Raw genomic sequence first — 21,022 nt, forward strand, 5'->3', positions numbered from 1 at the left:
AAAATATTCTTGTGAAATGTCTAGGATGTGTCTGTCTGTGTTCTTGCAACCCTTCACCTTTAAGTAGCTTTTCAAAAATATGTTATAAACATGTTGCTTCACCCTTGCCCTTTTAGCCTGTTAATGTCTAATTTAAGTAAAGCAGGATGCAATCCCCAGCAAGTTATCTCTTTCTCCTTTTTTGGACCATGCAAATCAAAACAGTCTTCTTCTAAGGAGGGTAGTGAAAAGTTTTGCCAGTTGTGTTCATACTTCAGCTATTCCAACACTCTTTAGTTTAGCTGAAATGAGACATTCTCATCTTTGGGCTTTAATTATTCTGTTTCAAAATAAATTTTAAAAGATACTCTAAAGAGAAACTAAGAAAAAAAAATAAAATAAAATATTTACCATAATGCAGGTACATAAATATTAACTAAAAATAGTTTTAGATTAAAAATTAATCTTTTTTGTTTTAAAAATTGATCTAATTAAATTTAAGATTAGGCTGGATAGAAATGATCCATTGCTGAAGCTTAAAAAAAAAACTAGCTATAAATGTTACTAGTTTTCCACACTGTTGTTACAAGACTTGACTGACATCCGTGATGTATTCTGTAATATTTTTGAAATGATGAAATGTGTGATCGAGAGACTTGAAATATTTCAATACTTCTGTATAGGAATTTTCTTCCATGAACTAGAAATGAAAAAGTGAGAATGTTTCCTTGCTCAAATCACATTAAATGGATTCCCTTATATTACTTGCATTCATTTTTAAGATAGTCATAAATGGTTACATAAAATACAGGAATACTATCTGTTGAAGAAGTTTATGGTTTTTATAGTCAATGTATGTATTCCAATTATAAATGTTTCTGCATAATCTCTGACCCAACAATACCATTCCATGCCACTCCAAGAATTCTTCCATCAAAAGTAAAAGCTCCAGCACATAAAGACATGAACCTCTATGTCCATTACCACATTTCTTGAAATCATAAAACTGTTTGGAACTTAATAAATGTTTATCAATGGGTTTTGACTGAATGAAATTATGGCTCACTCATAGTACACATAACTGGGCATCTACTAAAGGTAATATGGTAGTGATATGTGCTAGATATCATTAATATAATAGAAACACAATGTACTAAAAGTGTTTTGCAACTAAAAATCACTATACATTGTATGGCTTTACAAAGGAATGAAATGCTGACACATGCTATAACATGGATGGACTTTGAAAACATTATGTTAAGTGAAAGAAGCCAGACACAAAAGGACAAATATTGTATGATTCCACATATATGAGGTAGTTAGAATAGGCAAATTATAAACCCAGAAAATAGAACAGAGTGAACCGGAGGCTAAGGGGAGGGGAGAAATAAGGGCTTATTGTTTAGTGAGTACAGTTTCTGCTTGGGATACTAAGAAAGGTCTTAACATGGATAATGGCAATGGCTGCTCAGCATTGTGAATGGACTTAATACCAATAAATGATACACTTAAAATGGATAAAATGGTAAATTTTATGTTATGGGACATTTTACCAAAACAACAATAAAAATATACTATAAAATAAAGTAAAAATTTACCTCTTACTAGGCGTATTATGAAGTTTGCATAAAATTGCACTTATTTTAGGAGCTTATATGGTTATTATCATATTTGGGGACGCGTAAAGACATCAACAGCTTAAGTAGTCCTCTTGAGTTCTTTCTCTCCATCTTTCCAACCCGGTTTTTTCTAGATTAATGGTTTTGTCACGCCTCTGAATACTAGCGTCAGTAGGAACGCTAGCTAGTGCTGGTTTCCTTAAGTATCAGCTAAAAATTTTAATGTATTTTTATGCTGGTAATTGTTTTAGAACCTGGGAGGGATGTCATTGTTTTCTTAACTTGGCAAAAGCAAATATATTACTGTAGACAGCATTACTAGAAAGAAATAGTAACTTTGAAGTAGACGTATGTCCATCCTAAGAAAACTGAATGTATTTCACACTAGACCACACCACTCAACTGCTGGCAATGTTCTTCTACATACTTGGCAGTATAGTGCTCTAAGTCTGAGAACTGTTTCTTTTTTGTAAAAATGGTTTTGATTGGAAAACCCTGAATAAATCATTTGGAATGTGTAACGTTTACAGCTCCTTCTGGGATTCCTTTTCCATGAATCAAGGTTCTTTGATTCACTATTCTCCTTGGCACTTGCTTCCTAGACATCTCAGCAGCCTTTGTGCCAGTGCTAATGAACAGCTCCCATTTTAGGTCCTAAAGCAGGGAGAACAATAAAAGGAGAACCTCATTTCAAGTACCAGAAATGTCTGGGCTATAAAGGACACACATATTGTCAAAGTAAGCCCAGAGTGGGCTGACATCACCAAGGTCATTCCTGGCTCCACACCCCCCCCAAGGAGGAACAACGAACAATTATTTGGAAACAGGACACTCTTTGAGAGGATCCTAAAACATGGAGGTGAGGCTGAAGCACCCCCGTGCACCACAGAGACCAAGACAGACTGCATTAGAAGGGTGAGAGAAGGAGCTACGCGTTGACCACATTGCCCCTCCCCCAGGCCAGTGGAGCACCATGGGTGAGGTCTCCCCTGAACCTCTGGTTCCTCCAGTAGGAGAAGAGAACTGGGGGACAGCAAGCACTACCACTAGCATTGGGGTTGCTTTGTGGGAGCCACTGCTCTAATCTGCTCCACTGGGATTGCAGGGAAATCTGCAGGGTTTGACCACTAAAAGTTGGACTGTGATGAAGGGGGAAGGGGCATGCAATAGCCAGCACATGGATTGTGACAGATGGAATTCATACCTGCAGTGCCCAAGTAGTGATCATAACTGGCATCTTTGCTTATCTACAGAGCCAGGTTGGCGGGGCACTACAACCAGGGAACTCAGCAGGGTACAGATCCACCTGATACGTATCTGGCCCTTGAGCCTGGTTTGCCCACACCCAGGGAAAGAGCAGAGTCACAGCCCATCCACTGTGGAGAGTGTCTTCTGGCCATCTGACCAAAAGGGCTGGCAATAAATCCTGGAAGCTATTTGGCCCAGTCGTGCTCCAGCCGCTCCAGCCAAGTGGCAGGCAGCCAGAGCTCATCACTGGCTCTGGTACAAAGCAGAGCCAGTACCAGGTGTGGAGGGATCCTGTATCGTGCACAGGCAGGGAGATTAATTCATATCCAAGGCTGAGAGTAGCTCCCAGATCCTCCCAACTCGGGAGCCTGTTTGAGAAATTAAGAGTAGCCTGCAGTGGCCCCTCCTCATCCCACCCAGGCAAAGGAACTGGGACTAGCCCCATCCCATCTGCTGTGGATGTACTGTGGCCCATCTGACTAGAAGGATTGGTGACAACTCCTAGAAACCATGCGGCCCAGCAGTGCTCAAGCCTAGAGAACCGTAGGCAGAGCTGAGAGTCTGCAAAGCAAAGCCAGTGGCCTTGTTCAGCCACAGAACGTGGGGTGTGGATCAGCTTGAGTTAAGACAACAAAGAGCTTTACTGGCTTTAGAGCTGCTTCTTCTGCTGCACCCAGGCAGGAAATCTAATTCATAGCCCTACTCATCACTGAATACAGCCTTCAGCATGTCCAACTGGGGAACCTAACCAGAGAGCATGGGAAGCTGTACAGCCCATTAAACAGCCCTAGATACAGTGGCACTTGAACAGACAGCACAGCCTGTGGCCTCCCCCATCTGCAGGGCAAAACCAGTGTCCTCACCTGACCAGGGAATTAAGTGCACACTCTGGCCTGATTTGGGTTCCCAAACAATGAACTATACAGGCTCTGGGTCCTGTCCAGAGCCAGGTCCTATACAGGCTCTGATTCTCTGCCACGAAACTAATTCCTAGCCCCATCTACTACTACTACCGAATATAATACCCAGTAAAGTCTGGAGGAAGACCCCAATTACTCAAATATGCAGATACCAATGTAAGGAATCAAGGATCACAAAAATTAGGCAAATATGACACCACCAAAGGAAAGTCATAAAACTCCAATACCTGACCTTAAAAAAATGAAGATCTATGAACTATCAAAGAATTCAGAATAATCCTCCTAAGGAAGTTTAGTGAACTACAAGAAAGCACAGACAACTAAGTGAAATTAGGAAAACAATGCATGAACAAGACAAGAAGTTTGACAAGGAAATAGCAACATCAAAAAAACAGGAACACTAGATTTTAAAAATACAATAACTGAACTGAAGAATTCAATAGAAAGTTTCAAAGGTGGATTCGACCATGCAGAAGAAAGAATCAGCAAACTGGAGGTTAGGACATTAGAAATTACCCAGTGAAAGGAACAAAAAGGAAAAGAATAAAAAGAGTGAAGAAAGCCTATGGAAATTATGGGACACAATAAACTAAACAATGTTCACGTTATGGGAATTCCAGAGGAAGAAAAGAGAGAGAGAAAGGGGGAAAAAGGTATATCTAAAGCAATAATGGGTGAAACCTTCCCAAACCTAGGATGAGAAATGGACATCCAGATCCATGAAGCCCAATCAAGCCCAAATAGGTTGAACTCAAATAGGGCTACACTGAGACACATTGAAATTAAATCGTCAAAAGTTAAAAACAAAGAAAGAATTTTAAGACCAGCAAGAGAAAAGAGAGAAGTTACATACAAGGGTACCCTGGGGTGGTTGGATACTCACATGTAAAAGAATGAAATTGGACCAATATCTTATACCACTCACAAAACTAACTTGAATTGGGTTAAAGACTCAAATGTAAGACCTGAAACTATGCAACTGCCAGAAGAAAACATAGGAATAAAGCTCATTACATGGGTTTGGTAATGACTTTTTGGATATGACACTGAAAACACAAACGACAAAATAAAAAATAAACAAATGGAACTATATCAAACTAAAAAGCTTCTGCACAGCAAAGAAAAGCAAAACCAAAATCTACAAAGTGATTGAAAAGACAACCTATAGAATGGGAAAAAAATATTTGTAAACCATATATCTGATAAGGGTTAATATCCACAATAAATTAAATATTCAAACAAATCAATAGCAAAAAAAAAATACCCAATTAAAAAATGAGCAAAGGACCTGAATAGACATTTCTCCAAAGAAGACACACAGAAAGCCAACAGGTACATGAAAAGATGCTCATTACCACTAGTCATTAGGGAAATGCACATTGAAACCACACTGAGATATTACCTCACACCTGTTAGAACAGTCATCCTCAAAAAGTCAACAGATAACAAATGCTCGTGAGGATGTGGAGAAAAGGGAACCCTTGTGCTGTTGGTGGGATTGTAAATTGGTAAAGCCAGTATGGAAATCAGTATGGAGGATCCTCAAAAATTAATACTAGAACTACATATATCTAGCAACTCCACTTCTGGGAATATATCCAAAGAAAATAAAAACACTAACTCAAAAAATATCTGCACCCCCGTGTTCATAGCAGCATTATTTATAATAGCCAACACGTGGAAACAACCTAAGTGCCCATTGATGGACAAATGGGTAAAGAGGTTGTTTTATATATTTATAGATATATACATATCATATGTACATACACACACACACACTGAAATATTATTCATCTATAAGAAAACAAAGAAATGCTACCATTTGAGACAACAGAAATGGACCTTGAAGGCTTTATGCTAAGTTCGATAAGCCAGAGAAAGAAAGACAAACACTATATGATCTCACTTATATGTGGAACCTAAAAAAAAAAGAAAACAATCATAGAAAAAGAGATCAGACCTGTGGTTACAGGAGACAGAGGGTCAGGGGAGGGGAAATTGGAGGAAGATGGTCAAAGGTACAAGCTTCCAATTGTGAGATAAATACATACTATGGACATAACGTACAACACGATGACTACAGCTAACACTGACGTGTGATATATAGAAAAATCGTTAAGAATACATTCAAAGCATTCTCTTCACAAAAAAGTATTATTTGATCTCATTTATATAAATTTCTATGTTTGTGTGAGAGAGAAGGACAGAATACAAAAATGCAAAAAGAAAAGTTGTCAAGTACGAAGCTGCTTAGGTTTATATCTCAATCTATAACAGATAACAATTTGTTTAATTTTAATAGGTACAAAAATAAATATTAAGCATAGAACAAGCAAAAAGAAAAACTGAGCCCAGCGCAGATGTCCTTAAAGCATTTGCAAAGGAGGCCTTTATTAGGTCTGTAAACACCTGCAATTACAGGCAAAATTCTATGTGTGTGTGTTGTGTATGTACTAGGGGAGTGGATGCATAGCCTTTATTGAATTATTCAAGGGGATGTTAAGACCCAAAAGTTTAAAAAGCGCTGGAAAGCCTGATCACAAAACAATTTTAAACTACTCTGATTATGTTTTTGTAGTTTTCCTTCACCCGTTAACACTTCAAAGAACAGCATGTTAATGTGGAAAGAATCTCTGCCATTTAGGTAAGATCTCTGAGTCTCAGTGTAAACTTAGCATATAGTAGAAGGATGAAATTATATACCATAGATGAATGTACCTAGCAGAGTGCTTTAAAACTAGTACTTATTTATGCAAGACATCTTCCCCTGCTTACTTGTTTTCAGTAGAATGAGAGCATACTGAAAGCTGGTACAATGTCTTCTTTAACGTTTTGTTTTGTAACGCTTACTGTGCTGTTTGATGCGGATGAGCCAATATCCACTTAAGGGCATGTAAGCTCACAATAACTTTTGTTGAATATAACTGTTTGAATGTACTTTCACTATATTATTATATAGGGATTTTAAACTAAAACGCACTTGCACACATTATTTAGAGCCTAACTTGGATATTAGAGTAGGTGGATATACACCCCCGGAAAATAATAGCTAATTTCTTCACTAAAATCCAATTGCTGAACAACTACTTTGAATATACATAGCTAGGCACTGTATTATGAGTTGCAGGTAATAAAAAGTTGTTAGTCAAAGACTCTGCTCTCTAGGGTTATTTTAGAACAGCAAATCATGTTCAAACTAAAGGATAGACCAAAATAGAAAGTGCCATAGGAATTTAGACAAGGGAGAAACACATCTGAAATGAGAAAGAAGGTGGGTATGGGGAAGGGTTCATGGAAGAGGCAGTGTATGATGTGAGCAAGGTTTCACCGTGTAGCAGGGTGAGTGAAAGGAACAAATGAAGACATATAGTCGTGACATCATGAGGCACAAACTACAAATAAATATCACTTGTTCTAGGCTGGTCTTGAGGTAATTTAAGGGGATTAGTGAGAAACTAGATAAAGAGATATCTCTTTATATATTACTTATTATAATACTTTTGAACACAAGTATTTAATGTAAAAAAAAAGAACAATATAGGGATAGGAGATTAGGAGGTACAAACTATTATTATAAAATGAGCTATAAGGATATATTGCATAGCACAGAAAATATAGCCAATATTTTATAATAACTATAAATGGAGTATAACCTTTAAAAATTGTGAGTCACTATATTTTACACCTGTAACTTATATAATATTACACATCAACTATACGTCAATTAAAAGTGCTATTTTAGTGAATAAAACACTAAGCAGTAAAATTTTTAAAAAAGAACTTAGAAGAGAACTTAAAAATAAAGACATAAAAAACAGGTTGAGGGCTTCCCTGGTGGCGCAGTGGTTGGGGGTCCGCCTGCCGATGCAGGGGGCGCGGGTTCGTGCCCCGCTCCGGGGGGATCCCACGTGCCGTGGAGCGGCTGGGCCCGTGAGCCCTGGCCGCTGGGCCTGCACGTCTGGGGCCTGTGCTCCGTCCGCGGCGGGAGGGGCTGCAGCAGTGAGAAGCTCACGTGCCGCAAAAAAAAAAAAACAACAAAAAAAAAACAGTTTGAAACAGCGCAGAAATCTGGCAATTAAGAGGCCATTGAGAACTTTCAAAATAACACTTTTTCTACCCATTCTCAGTGGAGGCAAAGCCTTATTAATCCTACTATTTCTTTTGCTGTTTTTCAAAATCTCAGGATAAGTCTATTTCAATTGTAGCGAATGGCAGTAATGCAGCACCAGAAAATGCCTTTTGTAAGGAGAGGGCAACTTTGAATCCTAAATCGGTACTCAAGTCTTAAATTACTGATAACACTGACCACCCACCAGACTAAATGTTGTTTTTTACGTGATTGGAAAGCAACAGATTGATTTCAATTCTGTCTTGTGAAATCTACAAAAAAGGTCCTACAGTTCATTTAGCAAGTAATAGCGGTACATCCTTCTATTTGGTATTACTCCTCCTTAACACGGGGCAAGTAATTTTTCCTTTCTCTGGGAAACGTTTTGAAAAAAGGAAATAGAGTCATAAATCAGTTTCGGTTAGGAAATCAACTATGTCTACCTAGGGCTTTGAATTTACAAACTTTCCTCAGAAACTGTTTAAATATAAGGAAGTCCAAATTCAGAAACACCTTAAATTTAATTATCTTAGTTGCACTAAAATAACAAATTATATTTTCTATCTTGTTTTCTTTCTTCCCCAGAAGTTTTCTCCAACCCTAATCCATAACTTAGTGCATCCATCTCACCTATAAAATCACTGGCAGGTATGATGCCAGCTTTGGCGGCTCCAGTCCCTTAATCCTGCCCCATTTCTTGCCAAAGAATTCAGTTTCTTCAGAAACCAACTAACAGGCATTTCAATTTCTAACCATCATTAGCATATTTTCATGTACTAATACTCAACATAAAAACACCTCTTAAAATTACAGAAATTTTTACTGTACTTAAGATCAATTGCACTAACCTGTATTTCATAAACCTTGGGCTACTTTCTTAAAAATGAATTATTATTTTAATATGTTTTTCACTTATGATTCAGAATAATTATTCATATAATTAAATATTTTACAATTAGGTAAGAAAGGTGGAAAACAGTCTTGCTATTCTTGTTCTTTGTTCTCTCTTCTAGTTGGTGTGCCTGAGTCAAAATTTTAGAATATTGAAAATTTAATATTTCAAACCCAAACCACATTTAAAGATAATAATAACAACCAGCCAAAAAAATTTCGGTCCAGAGGTTTGCATGGTCCGGGGAAATGTTCTTTGAGTGGGCCATTTGGAGTGGGATTTGCCCACCCCCCTCCACTCCTTCTGCCTCATATACTGAAGATAGAGACAAAGAAACCAACTCAAATCTTTCCACAGTGTATTTATAAATAGAGAACTTGTAACCAGAAAAACAATAATGATATATAATAGAAGTAACATGATTTTTCAGAACCAGTATCTTGTCCTAAAAGCAGTATTTAAAAAAGAAGGTAAGGGGCTTCCCTGGTGGCGCACTGGTTGAGAATCTGCCTGCTAATGCAGGGGACACAGGTTCGAGTCCTGGTCTGGGAGGACCCCACATGCCGCGGAGCGACTAGGCCCGTGAGCCACAGCTACTGAGCCTGCGCATCTGGAGCCTGTGCTCCGCAACAAGAGAGGCCGCCACAGGGAGAGGCCCGCGCACTGTGATGAATAGTGGCCCCCACTTGCCACAACTAGAGAAAGCCCTCGCACAGAAATGAAGACCCAACACAGCCTTAAATAAATAAATAAATAAATAAATAAAAAGAAGGTAAGAAGGTTAGCTATAAACCCTGGCCCTCTTTTTCATTGATCTCCTATTTTAATTTGTTAAAATAAAATCCATGGCCTTTTGAGTCAAACTGTATCTTTAATTTCAGATTTAAAGATAACAAATCTCTTTTTAAATGGAATATTGGCACACAGACACCACACAGTCTGGCTTATTGCAACTGTTCTCTGTTGGTGAAGTGGCACATTTGCTATCCCCACCATAGCAATCTTCACCATTACACAGAATAGCATTCAATTGTACATCCCTAGGTGGGCAAAAAGAATGGGCACTTGAGCTCAGCGGCAAGGTGTTTGTGGGGAAATCCTAGGTCAGAACCCCTAAAAGGGGAGACTAACATGAGGATGCCCAAATAACCTGAGGTTTACCTTGACCACCTCCCCTGGCTTTCTGACTGTGGGAAAAGCCTCTCTAGAAACTCTTTTGAGGTTATTGGGGGAATCCTAGGACAAACACACTGCTTGCTTTTGCAGGAGGACTTGCCCCATACCCTACCCAGCTAGGTGTCTCACAACCTAGCTGGACTAAAAAAGCTTCAAGAAAAACGGGATAGACTGACATTTGCATTTCTACTTCCACCTATTCTTAAGCACGTGGAGCAAAATATGTAGCTATAGCCCTCTTTCTCACATCCCAACAGATTCTGCTGTCCTCCAAACCCATCTGGTAGCTGCACTGACTACAATGAAGGGAGTTATCGGAAACCATGTTGGTACTGGGCTTAAAGGAGTTTTCATGCCATGCATTTTGGGGAAGGACACAGATAATAGTCCAAACGTGGTATAAGGCAATGCCCATTCTGGGTCCTTGAAAAGTCAGTCACGGAACAGAGGTGGTGGACAGGAGCTGACAAGAGCCGGCTTGTTAATGGGCACAGCATCCCCGGAGCGGGGTGGGGGGGGGGGGGAATCAATGAAATGATTGACAAGAGAAGATGGTAAATGAAGGGAGAAGTGGGGACAAGCGCTGCTCAACCCAAGCTGAACTCCAGGAGGTAAGTTTCTCCTCTAATTTGAGATTCTTTCTAAAGGTTCAGTATTAAAGTGGGTGTTTGACGTTGAAATGTGCAGACCCATTCTGATAACTGGAAAGGGAGAAGACTGAGGAAGGCAAAAGGAGAGGGAAGATTTCCGATTACTTCTCCAGGCTGCTGACAAGAACCTGCTGCTCACAAACCAGAAATTAACCAAGCGAAGGTGGAAGGTAGCAACGTAAAAGTGCAACTCAAATTATTTTACATTCTGAATCCTCTTCAATATCTAAGCGAGTGTGACATAGCAATGGTTGATTATCTTAAGATTACAGAGGCTGACCGCCTTCTTTGTTTGCCCAGTAACACCGCTCCTCCAATAATCTCAAGCACTTGGCTGATTAACATTTCAATTCCAGTTGTTGCTCCTTTTCCCATTGCAGAAGGCGGCAGGGATATTCCCCGTCTTCCCTCTGTATTACAAACCCCATTACTCACCAAGCAGAAAGCACCGCGCAGTGTGGCCGACGCTAATAATAGCCGGGCTGCTTACCTTCTCCGGAGGGATCGAATCAGCTCATGTCCCCGGCGCCGGCTGCCCCGGGGCCGCAGTGCCGCCGCGCCGGGTCTGTGCGTGGTCAGCTCGGCCGGCCGCCACCACACCTGCAAGCTGCAGCAGCTGCTTGCGCCGCCGAGCTCCGGCCGCAAGAAGTCATCCCCCGCGCCGGGCCGGATCGCCACATGCCGCGCCAGCCGCGGGGGGAGAGGGACCTCTACCGGCTGCGGGGACCGGCTCCTGGAAACTGCGCTCAACGATCGCTACCCTTCCCGGTTTTAGGGTTATTTTCTAGGAATGCTTTTACAGAAGAAGCGTCGCCGGCTGGTGGACCGAGAGAGAAGAGCCAGAGTGACTTTCTCTGCAGAGTTCCTTTCCTCTGAGCGCTCCCCTGTCACTCCCGCGGCATGGACAGCTCCATTCCTCTGTTTGGGTTTTCCACCCTCTTCATCTTCCTTATCTGTGCTGTTCATTTCGCTGAATTTGAGAGTGGGATTAGCTTTTAAGATATCATTCAAACACTCCGAAAATATTTTAAACTGGCGACTAGTTTTTCTAAGCCCCTTGTAGCAAGCTCCACTTTCCCCCAACACACGCACACACACACGCATACACACACACAGTTACTCGCACGTACACACCCAGCCAAACCACTCACAATGATGAAAGCTGGGGCCTCTCGCCCTCTTGCCTACGTAATGGAACAGGAAACTCCCAAAGGAGTGGGGAAGTAGGACCGGCTAGCGAAAGCACTCGAGGAAAGAGAGAGGGGTCGCCCCAAGATTTTGTTGCTGTTTAGTGGTGTCCTTAGTGGACAGCTCTGACCCTAACCCAACTCTAACCTCTAACCTCCTGGCCTCGCCCCAGGTAGAATGGCTGGTCTGATGACAGCTGTAACATTTGGAAACCAAGAAGCTGAAGCCACATTAACAGATGGCTGCATCTCTTTCTTTCCCGAAGGATATATCAGAATTGGCTTTAAGAATAATATTAGCGTATACGTATATAATAAGCCCTTTCCTTCTCTCTTTAAATTGGCACCAGCTATTAACAGGTTTCTCTCTCTCTCTCTCATCTTCCTCCCTTCCTCCTTCCCTCCCTCCCTCTCCTAAGCTGACCAGATCATCAGTTTCCGGACTTAAGGGGGAAAAACGGCCAAGGATGTGCTCTCTTTACAGCTGAACCAGGGTTTATTTTCCCAGTGTTGAGCCATTCCCAAGTAGAGAGGCTCTTTAACACTAAGGTTCTCTGTGAGTGAACTTCTCACATTCAGCTTGCTTTTGGAATTGCCCATCACTAGGTCCAGGCCAGTTTTATCCTTGGATTTGTCCAGCAACCTAAACAGTATAATTGCACAAGGCCAAGGTACAGAATGTTTTTAAGTGCATTGGTTGTTTACCCTTGTGATCCTCTCGCTGACTGACAGCTGCGGTTCCCTGTGGCAGCCCAGCATTAGAAGAAGAATATCATATTGCATGATAGCTGAGAAAAGATCAAAATTCAAAATTCGAAATCAGGTTTCTAATGAATGTGTATTGCTTTTGTACCACAGTAGTCAAAAAATTTTAAGTTGAATCATCGTTAAGTCTGGGGGTGTCTGTGTGTATATATATATATATATATATATATACACATTCAAAATTCTAAGAATATAATATATAATGAAATATAATATATCCTACTATATATATTACGCTAAGAATGTATATGTATGTGCATACATATGTATGTATTTATGTATGCATTATATATATATATATATTCTTAGAGTGTTCATCTAGCTTAGACCCTCACTCTGGATTTTCTGTTTTGTTGGAAATAATCTATAGTTCCAGATGATTAGTTAATAACACAACACAGAACATTACTAATTTAAAAAATTAGTTCCTTTTTCATAAGTCACTGTTTTTTTAACAAAAAATGTAAAAAAGAAAAATGAGTTTGAAGACTTCTTTGCTGTGGGCTGACTTTTGATATAGGCATGAAGATATGTTCTTGCCATCTCTTTGTTTCATAACATGTTTTTAACAAATATCTTTCAAATTCAAAGCCACATAATCCAGAAGCATGGAATAATAGCGTTATAAGTATGATTGTATTTGACTGAACTGCACAGAAAGCAATACGTTCACGGTTGGATGTTGAAAAGGCACCTAAAAAAGGTAGAGTATCCATTAGTCCAGAATAAATGTGGGATTTTTCCAAGGATATACCTAGCACAGAGGCAAGCACTTTAAAAGACATTTTCCTGCTTGTCTGCTCTAAATAATTTGCATTATCTTCAGCATGGTGTCAGTTCAGGAAATATTTACACCTACAGAAGGGTAATGTAGGTATAGATAGATTCCTATAATTTTATTTTAATCACTTCATCTTTATCAGCTTCTGGAAATGGAAATTTTTGCCTGGATTACATTAAGTTGTATAACTGTAGAAACTAATGATAGACATGGTTGAAAATCCTTTTGAATAGACTGTCTTCTATATGGACAAAATCATACATGGATTTTGAAATTTGAAATGGAGATAATACTGTTAATTGAACTGGTGCCCCTCATCTCCAGATGAAGAAACCAAGGAACAGAAAGGTTAATACTTAGAGCTAGTTGATGGTGATGCTGGACTAGAATCTAGGAGGACTCTTAGGTAATTGTCAAGTAGTTTTTGTTTGTGTACACATTTTTTTCCTTCAGAGAAATAAAACCAACACGTTTTGTCTGCTGAATAAAAATAAGAGGGTCCTCATTTCAGAAACAAAATCCAATTTTGTATTACTCTAAATATAATATATGGGGTTTTTCCCCTTCTAAAATTTTCATCAAAGATGGAAAATACTAAGATATACTGTGTTTCTTGTTTACCAGCCTGTACCTTTATCTATTATAGAAGTGAGAAAAATAACATAAATGCAATAATAAATTTGTAATTATTAACAACTTATTGATGTCTTTTAATAAACTCCTGAATAAATATTGTTTTATTTCAATTTTACAGTATGATATTCACATGAGAAAAACAAGATTTAATACGTGTATGTATAAGTATACACACATGCATATATACATATATAATCACACACATATATATACATATATAGTACATGCACATACATATATACATATACCTCACACATATACATACATATATTTTACTTGGGTACACACAAAAATACATATACACACGTAAAATATCTATTATTAGCTACCTAATATTTGTAAAGTAGTTAGAGCTTTTAATATCTCTAAGGCTCTCAAAACAGTATCTGGCATACTGTAAGCATTACAGATGTGCTTCCTTTTAGTTATGTTGATGTAGTATATACAAAAGAATTTTAAAAAGTCTCTACAATAGCTGCAGTATTTCAGAAAATATTACATCTGTACCAGTCAGTAACTAATAAGTAATGAATGAGTGGTATGGAAAATAAGTCTTGTGGAAGTTTAGAAGAAGGACAAGTTGCTTCCAGATGAAATTGTCAGGGAATACTTTACAACAGAAGCAGGATTTGAGCTGCACTTTGAAAAATGGGCAGGATTTGGATAAACAGAGCAAGAAGGGTTGGGTTGAGGAGTGTTGTAACAGAAGTAAAGTGTAAAGGCAGAGTTTAATTTTCATTCTTCTCTGCCTCAGGGTCGATGAGAGGAGATAAATATATTTAAGCATGAAGCCAACGGGGAAGTCTCCTTTCTCGCTTTCCCTGACTTTTGAACTCTCTCCCAATATCACTATATTTTTCAAAACAAAGATCCCTGGGAAATTCTCCTTTCTATTATACTCCCTGGGACAAAGATATGTTCATATCTGTTGCTTTTAAAATAACATATTCCCATTGTTATGATACAATTTTATATTTACAATGTTGAAATGAAAGCAAGTGTGTGTGTGTGTGTGTGTGTGTGTTCTTTATAACCTGGGTTTCTCTAGTGCATAAAGAAACAAGGAAGCTGTACTTCTTTTCTCTGTCAGAGTAGAGTGAAAGGTATCCTCCTTACTCAAGCAAAATAGCAAAGTATAGCTGGGCATCAGAAGCTGCAGAGCTTACCGAGTTTAATAAACTTCACCTATGAGTAATATTCCGTTGTCTATATGTGTCACATCCTCTTTATCCACTCATCTGTCGATGGACACTTAGGTTGCTTCCATGTCCTGGCTATTGTAATTAGAGGGGTGGGAGGGAGATGCAAGAGGGAAGAGATATGGGGATATATGTATATGTATAGCTGACTCACTTTGTTATAAAGTAGAAACTAACACACCATTGTAAAGCAATTATACTCCCATAAAGGTGTTAAAAAATAAAATAAAATAAACTTCATGGAATTCGGGCCACAAGAGAGTGGCTATGGAGATATTTCTCTCGGAAAACAATACTCTATTCTCCATCTTCAAACAACTCTGTTACCTATATCATCTTCACTGGCAGGGGACACACTCTTGTATATATTGACTAATGAAAGGTATGTCAAGTAAGGACCTCCAAATATATACTCCTCCATAGAAGAAATGAGAACACTGGCAAAAACTGTCAAAATCAATATTTTCAGAACCCTGAAAATTAACCAATGATTTTCAACAATCCAGGGAATGATTATCCAAGAAAAATGGTTGAATCTTGAAATGAAGAGCAAGCCTTGTAGGGCTTTAACCTGCTCTATCCCCCTGTCCTTAACTCTGTGGTAGTCCTGAAAATGGAACAGCCTTACAACTACTATAGCTGGAAAGCCACCAATCTAGCAGCAACGTTTGAGGGAGCAGAATCAATTTGAAGTATCCCAAAAGCCCCACACACATGGAATTATTACTATTTGACTTACCTGGCAGGTCTATGAAAAGCTCTATTCTCGTGTCTTGATATGATCTGACAGAGTCCTTACCTTGTATGAACAAGCCTATCTACAGGGAAAGTTTCAAGAAAATTAATGACAATTGTTTAATGTCAGTCTGTCTGAAGTAACATTACTGATTGGGACTAATAAGAAGTTCACCAAACAACCTAAAAGGAAAAACTGGGGAATAAGATGTCAAAATGTTGCAGGAAGGGGAACCCCTTCCAGGGCCTGAGAGTGGGCTCTTGTCTAACACTCAGAAATGAATTGTCTGAGGAGACACATGTGCTGACAAAACAAGAGACTTTAGTATAGGAAAGGGGCACCGGGCAGAGAGCAGCAGGGTACGGGAAACTAGGAGAACTGCTCTGCCATGTGGCTTGCAGTCTCAGGTTTTATGGTAGGAGGGTTACTTTCTGGGTTGCCTCTGGCCAATCATCTTGCTTGGCCCATAGTGTGACTCAGGGTCCTACCTGGTGGCACGTGCGTCTCTCAGCCAAGATGGATTCCAGCATGAAGTATTCTGGGAGGTTGGCTGTCTCCTCCCTCTTTTGACCTCTCCCGAATTCTCCCGGTTAATGTTCAGCACCATGTTCCTTATCTGGACTTCCTGCTGTGATACAACTCAGGTAACTGGCCCTGGCCAAAGTGGGGGGTTTCAGTCGGTGATCTCCTGACAACCAGAGGCTTTGAAAAACTTCAACATATTTTGGGAAAATGAGAAGATCACTTTGTATGCATAGGCCTGTGCACACAAAGGCTGTGTACATTCCTGGGAAAGGCCCCAGAAGGCCCTAAGCTCTCCTTTCATCTGACCTGGTAATTCTGCAAAAGCAGAAGTGAAGTCTAAGGTGGAGCTAGAAAATGTCTGCCTAAGAGTTAAAGGTATGCCCCATACACATAGAGAGACCCTTGGCGAAAGTTGGGATATTTAAAGATATTTAAAGAAATCTGTTCAATCATTAGCTGACCATCAAGCTAATTGAGTGGTGACTTCAGTGACCAAACAGGAAAGTAATATATACATTATAGAATTAGTACAAGAAAGTCACTAAAACACAAACAGCTATAACAGAAACTTTGAGTGGGAGTTCTGATTTCCAAAACTGATACATTAATGCAACTCTAAAGGTTTCAATACAAATTATGAGACATGTAAAATAATGAGAAAGTATGGTGCTCACACGGGAAAAAAGTAGTCAACAAGAAGCTATAATATATATGTTTTTAAAAAAAAGAACTAAAGCGAAAGCATATATAAAGAATTAAAGGAAAGAATGAGAACAACATGTGACCAAATAGAGAACACCCACCTGCAGCCCTCTCTAGGCTTCCTGTTCGACCTAAGAGGGAGAAAATTGAGAAATACCACTGAAAGTCATAGGCAGGGATACAGACTCACCAAAAGACCAAGACCTTACCATACAGCCATAGAAAACTTCCTCTCCCACACACCTTACCACCACATCATTTAAACTCCTGTATAATAACAGGAAATACAAGTGAAAGAACTGCATGTCTCAGACCTCATTTAAGAAGTATCTAAGGAAGCCTGAAGATTACAGGAGTGACAGAAACAAGGATATGAGAGGAAATTTTAACCTCTCACTCCTACAGCTAGAGCAAGCAATAAGCACAACCTAAATCCCAGTCAGGTAAACATAAAACTTCACATAGAGGCCAATTTATCTCAGTTCCTTTTACCCAGTACATCATTTCCAGCCTTTAACAAAAATTACAAGAAGTACTACAAGACAAAAAACAAACAAACAACAACAACAAAAAAACACAGCATGATAAGATGAGCAAATATCAGAACTAGACTCATATTTGGCAGAGATGTTGGTATTATCAGACAGGGAATTTAAAATAACTAATAAATACGGTAAGGGCTCGAATGGGAAAAGTGGACAACATGCAAAGATGGATGCATAATGTAAGCAGACAGATGGAAACTCTAAGGAAGAATCAAAAGGAAATGCTAGAAGTCAAAAACACTGTAACAGAAATGAAGTGTGCCTTTGATAGACTCATCAATAGACTGGACACAGCTGAGGAAAGTATCAGCAAGTTTGAAGAAATGTCAATAGAAACTTTCAAAATTTAAATGCAAAGAGAAAAAATAATGAAAAAGACAGAACAGAATATGCAAGAGCTGAGGGACAATTACAAAAGGTGTAACCTATGCATAATGGGAATACCAGATGGCAGAAGAACAAAGGAATGGAAGAAATGTTTGAAACAATAATGACTGAGAACTTCCTGACATTAATGACAGACACCACACCACAAATCCAGGAAACTCAGAACAGAGGGAGGAATAAATTAAAAAGAAAAAAAACACAAAAAAACAAAGCTAGACATATCATATTCAAACTTCATAAAATTAAAGACAGAGCAAATCTTAAAAGAGAAAAACACCTTACCTATAGAAGGACAAGATAAGACTTATATAGAACTTTTATTCAGAAACCATGCAAGCAAGAAGAGACTGGAGTGAAATATTTAAACTTTTGAGAGAAAGAACCCAAAGATCTAGAATTCTGTACCCAGAAAAATTATACTACAAAAATGAAAGAGAATTAATTTTCACAGACAAACAAAAATTGGGGAAATTTGTAGCCAATAGACCTGCCTTGAAAGAAATGGTAAAAGAAGTTCTTCAGACGGAAGGAAAATGATAAAGGTGCGAAACTTGTATCTACATAAAGAAAGAAAGAGCAGCGAAGAAATATGAGGTCACGTTGGTAATTTGAAATCAGCCACAATGGAAGTATGTACATTTGCATGTTACTAATCAGCCATACAGCTGCAATTAACCTTCCCAAATAGTTTGTTAAACTTTTACCAACTCCCCATGTGATATCAGCCTTATTTCTTTTTTTAAAAAGGTGATCATCTTTCAGGACAAAACATGATGAGCTAATAATTTTACTTCAAAGTCTGATTTTATCAGTCCTGTTACTGGGACTCCATCTCCAAATTATGGCAATAGGTAATGGGTTGCCATATTTATAATTCAGTAATCAGTTTCTGCCTTTTTCCTTAGTCTTAAGTTTTAATGTTATTGTTTTTGTTATAATTATTGTATTTGCTTTCCTTATTTTCCTCCTCCTTCATCTATTTCTTATTTTTGTCTTTCCCTTTTATTATTTTTTCTTCAAGAGACAGTGGTATATATGTGGAGATACTGTATCAGGGACTGTCAGCTATACACATTTTTCAAACAGAATTTCTCCCTATATCTTTTTAAGCATTTATTTTTATCTAAAAAATACATTCACATTGTACAAACATCAGAAACCATAAACTATAGTGAATGTATTCCTCTTTTGCTCCCAATCTCTGCCCAATTAATTTCTATCCTCTCCTTCTAACAGGTAATTCTTATTATTACTTGTTTTTTGCTTCCTACACACTTCATATAAATTTTTTAAATGTGTGTACTGGCAAGTTCAAATATCTATTTTTTTCTCTCCCTTTTAAAACATGAATCCTAAATGCTATATTGGATACCACGTACCTTGCTTTTTCACTTACTATATTTTGAGATATTTCCATATAAGTACATTAAAAGTTTATGTTTTGTACATGTACATAGTTTTTAATTGTGTGGATAAAGCGTGAACTACTACTCCTATAGTTTTCCTTCTCAGTAATCGACACTGTCTTTTCATTTGCTAGAATCAGACACTTTACTGTCATATTTGACTCCTCTCTTTCAAATTCCACATCCAGTTCTTCCACAATTCTTGTTGGCTCTACCTTCAAAATATATTCTCCATCAATTCTTTTCTTACTAATTTCACCAATTCTACTTCTATCCCAAGCTATCACTGTATTCCTTGACATCTTTGAGTATCACAGAGCCCCAGAGGCTTATCTGTGAGTTCCTCTGCTTTTGCGAATATGCTCCATGCTCAGTGGGAAAGACTTCACACCCAGGGAGTTCCCCTGTTAACCAGACCAGCTGTACCCCATCTGGATCTGAACCTAATATATTTTACTCTTCTGTCAGTCTGCAAAATTATTCAGACAAGCCAATCACATCCTCAAGATGTGAACTGGGTTGGGGGTGGTCCACTTGTCTCTGGTTACTACAAAGTCTGCCTTCAACAGCCCCTGCTGATTCACTCTTATCCCAAGTGTAACGCTTGTGTTGCCCTGCATAGTGTGTGGAATCCTCCTCTCCCAGGTTATGAGTATGTTTGACTAATAAACTGCTGTCAATCTCATCTGTTCAGAGTGGAATGTCATATCTTCAGCCATTTTGTACTATTTAGGGTATGGGACTCATCCTGCACCAGGGGCATGAATAGGATGTACTGAGAACAATCACCATCTAGTTTAGTTTTCTCTTTCATAACTATCACATTCCCCTCCCGAAATCTACTTTCAATACTGCAATCAGTGTGTTGAAAACATGAGTAATATGTTTCTTTTTTGTTTTTTTTTTTGCAGTACACGGGCCTCTCACTGTTGTGGCCTCTCCCGTTGCGGAGCACAGGCTCCGGAGGCGCAGGCTCAGCGGCCATGGCTCACGGGCCCAGCCGCTCCGCGGCATGTGGGATCTTCCCGGACCGGGGCACGAACCCGTGTCCCCTGCATCGGCAGGCGGACTCCCAGCCACTGCGCCACCAGGGAAGCCCATATGAGTAATATCTTAAAAACGCTCTACTCTAACCCATCCAATGGCTTTCCATCTTGTAGACTAAAAGCTCAAGTCCAAACAGAGCTTACAAAGCCGTACATATTCTAGGCACGCTATTGATCATTGACCCACCCATCTACAGCTCCTGTTCCCATTCAATCTGATCCAGACACACTTGTCCCGTGCTGTTCCTTCTTGGTATGTTTCCAAAGATGGGCCAGTGGCAGCAGGCCATTGAGCTCGATAGAAACCACAGCAGTTGTTTAGATCTTAGATCAATAGACTATTTTTTTTTTAGGGAGGAGTATTTTATCACTGATATTGTTTACACTTGTCAGTTCATGAAGATAATAAACATTTAATCAGTCTTATTATTGATTTAAGATGTTCTGTATACAGTGCACAACTTATTGACTACAACCATGGTGAACTACTTCCACTGACCACACCCTCCTTTGCT

Source organism: Delphinapterus leucas, chromosome 17, assembly GCF_059928025.1.
Source record: "Delphinapterus leucas isolate spDelLeu-1000000601 "Yukka" chromosome 17, BTC_Dleu_Yukka2, whole genome shotgun sequence".
In the NCBI taxonomy this organism is placed as follows: Eukaryota; Metazoa; Chordata; class Mammalia; order Artiodactyla; family Monodontidae; genus Delphinapterus; species Delphinapterus leucas.